The 9,628-nt window shown below is 31.0% G+C and overlaps 1 protein-coding gene and 1 pseudogene across 1 annotated transcript in view; both read left to right on the top strand.

The window, feature by feature from the left end:
* The window catches only part of LOC108770719 (uncharacterized), a 13,713-nt pseudogene extending 11,452 nt beyond the window's left edge, over positions 1 to 2,261 (top strand).
* A 6,761-nt stretch (positions 2,262 to 9,022) lies between these two features.
* Positions 9,023 to 9,628, top strand: part of LOC108770733 (uncharacterized) — a 2,016-nt gene continuing 1,410 nt past the window's right edge. Inside the window, exon 1 of the mRNA XM_018522436.1 lies at positions 9,023 to 9,305. The gene's annotated coding sequence lies outside the window, so the exon portion shown is untranslated. The remainder of the gene's footprint in view (positions 9,306 to 9,628) is intronic.

The raw sequence follows: 9,628 nt of genomic DNA, 5'->3' as shown, positions 1-9,628 counted from the left end.
CACAACGAAGTCCAAAAATGGGTGGATGAATGAATCGCCTCGAAAGACACCGCGTTCTACCGTCGTGGAATTGCCCTGTTGCCAGAGAGATGGAAAAAGTAGTAGAAAATGGAGGAAATTACTTTGATTAAAATATTCATTTATCTTCCCATCGAAACAAATCAATTTTGGAGACGAAAAAACGGCAGGAATTAAGTTCAACACCTAATAAATTCACTAAAGACATTACAAGAATATAAGATATAATAATGTACTTAAGTATTATAAGTATGAGTTACCGTACCAGAAACTAGATATTTTTCATAAAGTGTTATAATTAAAATAGCAACTAAACTAAAGGTAATGCATATATCCTCCATGCATTAATTCCGTAAATGATATACAGGTTTTTTTTTATTTCTTAGTTTTCCTATGAATTACAGACAGGGTAGGATAACGTAAAACAAAGACTCAAGTATTGGAAACGAATATAAGCTAGGTAGCTTACAAATAATGCTTAAAGAAGGTTAAGCTAGATTAAGCAGGAACTACAAAACTAAATGAAATATGTATAACTTGTTATGTAATATGGAAAATAAATCTATGTATAGTTAAAAAAAAAGTTCCCATACGATTGCAGAAATCAAGCATCCTAAGTGGAGGTTCGTATTCGTATGGGTGATCACATGGGAGCATCATAAAAATTAGTTCCCGAATTCATGAAGAAAACTTTTTTTTTATATAATTTTATCGTGTATCCTCTAAAATATGATGCTAATAATACTTACTTTGCAATAAAACTTTAATGAAATTTCAGTAAAATTCAACGAAATTTTTTCCAGCACTATTACACTATTAGCGCATTTACTATTACACTAGTAGTGACACTAGTAGTGACACTAGTTTTTTTCCGTAAGAGTCGTTACAGAAACGAAGCAAGAGAATTGTACAGTCCAATCAAAGATTGTCGTTTATTTTTAATAATGAATACTAAAGACAGGTAAGGTATGAAACCCTTTATTAAATTTTATTACGATAATAAAATACTAAGATATTTTTATGGAATAAGATTTGTATGTTAGGTTAAAAAAAAAGAATTAAAATAAAGAAAAATTTATTGTAAAATAAAAAACGACTAAAAATATGATTTGAGATTTCAATTATTGATCGATACATAAAATTGTGCATAGAGCACTGAGACGAATGAATCTAATAACAATAAATTAAACAATATACAATATCTAGTAATAATTTGATTTCATAAAATTATATTCTTTTAGGCATTCTAAATTTTACAATAAATTTTTTTTTATTAAACATATTTACTTTTAGCACCAAATCAAAGCCTGCAAAAGAGACTATTATTTAATGTGTTCAATCTTATGCGAATCATCAGCATCTTTATAAGGTAAGAACAATAAATGAAGAGCAACTTCAAAATATTAAATATGACAAATGTAGATGTAGTAAACACCATATTATTCGTCCTAATCATCTAAGAATACGTAATCTTATTAACTTTCTTATTTGCAAATTATATTTCGGTCCTAGTAATCTAAATTTTTATGTACAGTTTAACATAAACGTATCCGTGGACTACCTTCTAAAAAAAGCGAAAAACTACATTAGAAAGAACGGAAAATCTACAATTACCATTTCTAATTTGATAGGAGATATCAGGATGTTATTTAAAAATAAGAAATGGAACCTTGAGGTGAGCACTACTATAATCATTATATAACACAATCGAGAAAATTAATATATATTTTTTGTACAACATTTTTATTGAATTATCTGCTTCAGCAAAATAATTAACTTTTCAGAGATCTTTCAAATCTGAAAAGAATGGGAGATGCAACTATATTCGATACAGGACAAATACGAAGTATATGAGCTAGCTTTGGATTTTCCACACTTAAATTTAAGTGTAATTATGAGGTTAGGTTTATAAAAAAAATTACTAGATATTAATGATTAAAAAATATTAAGCATAAAAACATTCAACTTTTTTTAAATATTAATATTTGACTTAAAAAAAAATACACAGCTCCATCAGTGGCAACATATTCGCAGCTATTAATGGATTAGGAATAGCGGCGAAACTAAATATTGATTATGATAAAGATAACGACGTGAGTTTGGAGTACTTCCAAATAAAACGTAATCAAATCACTGTAAAAAAAACTGGTCTACTCGATATTTTAATGAATGCCATAAGTCCATTGATTTCATCAGTAGATACTGAATTGTACGACGTGATCGAAGTTATTTATAATCGGTAATTTCGTTAAAGCCAAGTTAAATTTCATTTATAATTTGTGTGTGTGTGTGTGTAATAATAAAGTCTTTCAACTATAATCACGCAAACCGTATGAATTAACAATCTTTCAGTAATAATGCGATAAGTATAGATTTTAAAAAATCCCACTATAGTATATAAATTTAAAATATATTACTTAAGGCGATGCTAAAGCCTTCTGTTTTACCACATTTCCATTCGGTGAAAAATCTCTGTATTGGATATACGGATTGCAAAAGTATTATTACTTAAATTAAAGTACGCACAAACAGTACCTCAGCTGCACTGAATTTCATGAGAAAATCGATAAATATTTTAAATTCGTTAACAATTCACTTATTTTGGCTCGTACAGCTGTCACCTCAAATATATATTTGCTTGATATAAGAGTTTTAGAGTCCATATCTTGAAAATAAGCGTGCAGCTGAGGTCACATTATTGAAACGAACGATACCGAGTTTGTAGAACTAAGATTGAAAGTATAGAAAAGAAATATTTCCACCGAATAGAAAATACGTATATACAAGTGCTTTGCGAAGACTGGGACTGTCAACAGAGCCGAAATTCCGTGTAGCAGTAGTTGCGCGGTCTTGCGATAGATGGTGCTGGCATATGTTAGATAAGAACAGAGGTATGCGTTTGAATAAGATAGAATGATATATATTATATAATATAATGTAAAAACTAAATCAAAGATGTCACCACTATTATCGAATTTGGAATTTAAAAAGTCAGTACTATCGACCTTGATCGAGTTAGATAATCGATTTTAGCATCCCCTTAAGGGGATTCTAAAGACGTCTGTATTACCGACTAAACACGTATAATTTTTGTATAACAAATACTCTTTTTCTCTTTCACGGATTCGAAAATCCTTGTCCAGGATTGAAGTATACGCATTAATACGTGTTTGTGAAGTGGAGTCTACGCTGAGAATGATCAAAGATTTCAAAATCGATATATTTTTTACCATTTCTTAGTATAATATGGCGTCTCAGCTGTCAAGTCGTGATAACATTTGCTTGATATGAAAGCTTTGCAACCCGAACGTACGAAATAATAGTTCCCAAATACGTAATTTGCACGAACATACAACGTCGAGTTCTCAGAATTAGATTTAGACCCTTTATCGCGACGAATTCGTTGTCCGAAAATTGACACGTACGTATGACTGCGTGTATCATAGGCTGCGTGAGATATTGCTGTGATAGTATAAAAAAACCATGCTGATGTGCCACGCGCGGTACGACATCTAGTGATTTCGTCGGAGTTCGAGCTTTGCTTTAGGATCCCCTTAATTAGGTGTACAACTTTGCTTCCGCCGTTTTCCTATAGATGGCTTTAGCGGTAAGTAATGGTCGGAATAAATAGATCATAGACGTCATACAATAAACTTGGGCATCTGTCAACATAACTCCATAGAAACATTAGTCGATTTGTGTCTGCATCATAAAGTTATTCCCGATTGAAAATGTCAGTTATTCTCGTCATTTGCGGGAGGTTTTAATATTCTACTTCAATATGAAGAAATCTGAGGCTCATCGAATACTCTCAAATAATTATGGTGAGGCCATATTAGTGAAAGAACGTGTCGTGAGTGGTTTCAACGCTTCAAGAACGGTGATTTTGACGTCGAAGACCAGCATAGCGGAAGAGAGAAGGTTTTCGAAGATGCATAATTGGAGGCATTACTTGATCAAGACTCGTGTCAAAATCAAGAAGAATTGGCACGATCATTGGGAGTGACTCAACAAGCCATTTCAAAACGCCTCAAAGCAATGGGAATGACTCAGAAGCAAGGAATTGGGTGCCGTACGAGTTGAAGGCGAGAGATGTTGAACGACGTTTGTTTGCTTGTGAACAGCTGCTTGAAAGGCAAAGATGGAAGGGATTTCTGCATCGCATTGTGTCTGGGGACGAAAAATGGGTTCATTACGATAACCCCAAGCGCAGAAAATCATGGGAGTTCCCGGCCATGCTTCCACGTCGACGGTCAAACCGAATATTCACGGCTCCAAGGTCATGCTCTGTATTTAGTGGGATCAACTCGGCATAGTGTATTATGAGCTGTTGTTAAAACCGACTTAAACAATCACAGGCGATCGGTATCGAACGCAATTGATGCGTTTGAGCCGAGCATCGAAAGACAAACGACCGCAATACAACGAGAGACACGATAAAGTGATTTTGCAGCATGACAATGCTCGACCCCATGTTGCGAAAGTGATCAAGACATACTTGGAAACGTTGAAATGGGAAGTCCTACCCCACCCGCCGTATTCCCCAGACGTTGCTTCCTCTGACTGTCACTTGTTTCGATCAATGACACACGGTCTGGCTGACCAGCACTTCCGGTCTTATGAAGAAGTAAAAAATTGGATCGCCTCAAAAGATGACCAGTTTTTTCGACGCGGGATTTGTACGCTGCCCGAAAGATGGGAGAAAGTAGTAGCCAGCGATGGACAATACTTTGAATCATAAATGTATAACCAGTTTTTTACAATAAAGCCTCGAATTTCGGAAAAAACGGCAGAAGCAAAGTTGTACACCTAATACTATCGCTTTTTATATGATATACATCATTGTTAGAATATATATAAAATATCAACATTTTTTAAATAATGATTTTTATTGTAATATATAGCAAAGTAATTATGTAATAAACCAAAAATATATCTGAAAATTCTATTATTCTCAAATATTATTTTATACAGCAATATACATACAGCAATATATTATACATAATACTTATCAGTATACCAATTTTGGTAATTTTTGAAAAATATCTGTTTAAAAATGCGCATTTGTTTTATGTGTTAATATTAAAGAAACTTGAATGGATTGAATTAAACTGTTACTTGTATCGGCAACTATTTCTGCCGGTTTGGTAATAACAACTTCGGAAATTGCAGCTTTTTGTACGTCATCTGTATATTCTTGGGAAGAATTATTTTTATCTTGCTCTAAAATTTCTTTTGTTTCAATATCGCTGTTTAAATCAGTAACTGCAGGATTATCTTGCATGGTATTATTATTAATGTTACTAGTACATTGTACTTCCATGGTAGTATTATCACTGTCACTATTATTTGTACTCATTGCACGCTTCAAAGCTAAATATTCCTCCCTGATCCTGTTGGAGCTGTCTCAAATACGCAGAAATTATGGCGTAAGCAAATTAAAAGAATATGTATGTATTCTTACAACAAATTCGTGCTATAACAAATTTCGTTCAAAGATCGATACCCAGTGACAAACGACAATGAAATCGATATCGAATTGACGTCGATTCGATGTCGACTTGATACTTTCAACGTCGAATCGACATCGATTCGATGTCGATTCCATTATCATTTCTCACTGGATAAAGGAAAGAAAAGTATGTTATTACGCTACAATTACCAATTATCAATTTGAATCAAGCTTTGCGTGAAAAACGACCGGAATATCAAAAAAGGCAACATAAAGTGATTTTGCTTCATGATAATGCACCATCACACACAGCAAAACTGGTCAAGGAAACGATTGAGGCGTTTGGTTGGAAAATACTTTCGCATGTGGCTTACTCACCAGACTTGGCTCCGTCCGATTACTACTTATTTGCATCGATGGGACACGCACTTGCTCAGCAGCGCTTCACTTCTTACGAAGATGTACGAAAATGGCTAGATGACTGGTTTGGCTCAAAAGAGCAACAATTTTTTTGGCGTGGCATCCACAAATTGTCAGACAGGTAGGAAAAATGTATAGCTAGCGATGGACAATACTTCGAATAAAATTTTTTTTATTTCCACAAATTGTCAGACAGGTGGGAAAAATGTATAGCTAGCGATGGACAATACTTCGAATAAAATTTTTTTTATTATTTTCATACAATAAACGTGTATTTTCTATATATATTAAAAAATTCCGGTTTCATATTTACATACCTGGTATATTCAAATTTCAATATGTAAAATGGCTATTTTACTAATTGAATCATAAGATTCGGTGGTGCAGTAAATCATTATCTATCCATAATCTAACGTTTCTCGGTCTTGCCTTTCATACAACTCTATATGTTGATCAGTAATTCAAGTGATAGTTGATAATGTTTCAATAACACGCGACAATCGATAACGGCAATATTATACAGATTGCAATAAAAGGGTCTTCCCCTTTTTCTCGGCGGCATCGATGAGTTCACCATCAAGAATAGACAATAGAAATATTATACATACTGCAATGAGAGAAATGATCTTCCCTTTTTTCGCGGAACATCAATGCTCATCAGGAATGGAAACGATAATTTAAATAAATTGTTACAACACACACATGTAACAAAATAGTGCAGCAACATTTGAAAAAGTTGAGACGTTTGGTTTATCCTATTACTGAAAATCTTATTGACGTTGACCTTTAACTCTCCACGAACCAGGTGGAAAATCAATAAGGATCATATGTGGATACATTTCATACTAATACTTTATCATAAATATACTATAATTTAGTATGATTGATAACAACGCACTCTCCAGTTACCGACAACAAACCCGCGGTATTTTTTAAAAAGTTATAGGAATTCATTTTGCTGGAGTACGTCACACCCCACCTGATTCGCAAAGGTTAATCATTTTACGGTTTAACTGATTTGATTCATATTTTGCCTCTGTAGAACTGTAGACAGACGAATGGACTAATATTATAAAGTTATACAGTAAAAATTATAAAGTTTGCTACACTATTTAGGCCCGATTCCCTCAATGTAAGATTAACAATCTCGGATCAATTTACTCTTTATCTTTTCTAATTCTGAGAATTAGGAAAAGATAAACAGTAAGTTAAACCGAAATTAAAGTTAATCTTATATAGTGGAACTGAACCTTAGTATAAGTACAAATAAGTATGAGAGTAGATTGGAATCGGTAAATTCTCTCAATAATTATATTTTGTTCAATATCAGTATTATCAATATATTATATGTATCAATATTATCAGTACTCCATCAATATTATCAGTATTATATCAGTGTATTGCACTGAACATGTATTGCATTTATATATCCATTTCCAATTAAGCGATGTCAGTATACATCAGAATCCGTAAACACGACAATTTATAAGATGTAAGTAATTAAATATTATAAATAATTAAATATTAATGTTTCGTATTGTATAATTTTCATTGCATTAAATATATTAATTCAGTCAATTTATTATTTGCGAATACTTTGTAAACTTTAATAATATAAAATCTCTCTCTATTGTAATGCCTACACTGTAAAAAAATTATATATAAAATTACAACTATAGTAGATAATTTTAAGGCCCACTATAAGTGGGCCTAAAAGTACATTTACGTAAGTAAAATTATAAACACAGATAAAATACATGTAATATTACCACTATATGTTATATACATATTACAAAAGTAAACACACATTTACATAAAAACTTTAAAATAGTGTTATTTTAACTTTCCGCCTGATATAAACATATATTTATGTAATTATAGGTAAAAATACTCATTTTTTAAAATCACACTATTTTAGATATTTCCACTATAAATAATACATTTTGAAATTGTATAATCTTTGCACATATTATTTATATAATTTTATATACTTTTTTACAATGTAACGGCGTTATGCAATATATTCTTTCGTAAATATTTCTTTGAAAAGTGAAAACCATAAAAAGTGAAACAATATAAAGTTAAAAATTATTCATAATATAAGAAGTAGATCATTTATTAGAAGTAACAGAAAAAAAAACAATTTAATTCAAGATTTAATGGTAATAAAAACATACAAATTTTGATGCAAACTGGAAAAGATGATTTGCATCCGCTCGGGAATAAAACTTCGTTGTGAGACGTAAATTCTCAAGTTAGGTTTGCGACATCACGATAATTTCATTTTAAATGCAATAACGTAAAAATAATGTTTCCTTTCAACCTTTCGCAACGTGACAAATAGCTGGAAGGTGAGGGCGGTTCGAATTATCTTACTTTACCACAGTCAGGACAAGTAATCAAAATTATATATGAAACGACCTTAGATGTATCTAATATATACTGTCGCTCAAAGATTCTTTTTACATGACGTCAATATAAATCGTTCCACATGAATAACTGTAAAAATTGTTATTACGACCTGAATATTTGTATTTCAATATGCAGTTATTCGGATAGTTTCACGGTCCAAATAACCCAAAACGAACACGTTGTTTACGGTACCGAATTATTAATTAGATACAACCCACACATTGGAATTTTCTCTTACTCCGAAAAGAATCTACTGAATGCTGTCTTCAATCAAACCTTCACAAAATTCAAAAGGTAATTATTATTCCAAGAGGAATCGATGTTAAATTGAATCACATATTAAATTAAATAAGAATTACGCAATTCATCAATTTAAATTTTCTGCAAATATTAATTATTAAAAAAAAAATGTTTAATGTGATCTCATTTTCATTTATTATTAATCATATTATCAGATAAACTGTGTTATTAATATTGAATATTAATAAGCAACTATTTACCTAATTACAATAAAGATTGAAGTTTCCAGTAGAAAATTGATGACAAAGTAGAAATTAATTCTGTTAACATATATATGTAAATTTATGATTAAATTGATCAAGTTATATAATTAATTTAATATACATTTTCATGTCAGCCAATTTATTACTCTACTGTTATTTATCCTGCAATATCCAGGCCAGTAATTACAAAGGATTACATTTCTTTAGGTATATGTCACTTGAATATCCGATAACTCAACAGTATATCTCATCTAAAAAACTTTCTTGGTTAGTAGTATCATTTTAGAAAATCGGTATGCCCAAAGAAAATTTAACACTCTATAATCGTACAAATAACGACCAAAAGAAAATTTAACGCGACTATTCGTTTTGTAAAATGATTATAGTTCGCCCGTCCAATAATTATTATCTTCGCCTTTCCATCATTACAGGAAACTAAGCAAGCAGAATTATACAGTTCAAGATTATCGTTTATTTTGACCAATGAATACCAAAAACAGGTAAGGCATGGAATTCTTTACATTTTATTCTGAAAATATAAAATACTAAAATATTTTTCTGGAATAAGATTTGTATGTTAGGCTAAAAAAAATTAGAATAAAGAAAAATTTATTGTAAAATTAAAAACGATTAAAAAATATGATTTAAAATTTCAATTGTTGATCGATACATAAACTTGTGCATAGAGCAACTTTGACATGAATCTAATAAACAATAAATTAAATAATATATAAAATCTAATAATAATTAGATCTCATAAAACCATATTTTTTAGTCATTTTAAAATTTTTACAATAAATTTTTCTTTATTAATATAATATAT

Source organism: Trachymyrmex cornetzi, unplaced genomic scaffold (genome assembly GCF_001594075.2).
Source record: "Trachymyrmex cornetzi isolate Tcor2-1 unplaced genomic scaffold, Tcor1.1 scaffold131, whole genome shotgun sequence".
Classification (NCBI taxonomy): Eukaryota; Metazoa; Arthropoda; class Insecta; order Hymenoptera; family Formicidae; genus Trachymyrmex; species Trachymyrmex cornetzi.
This window is presented reverse-complemented; position numbering and strand designations above follow the sequence as displayed.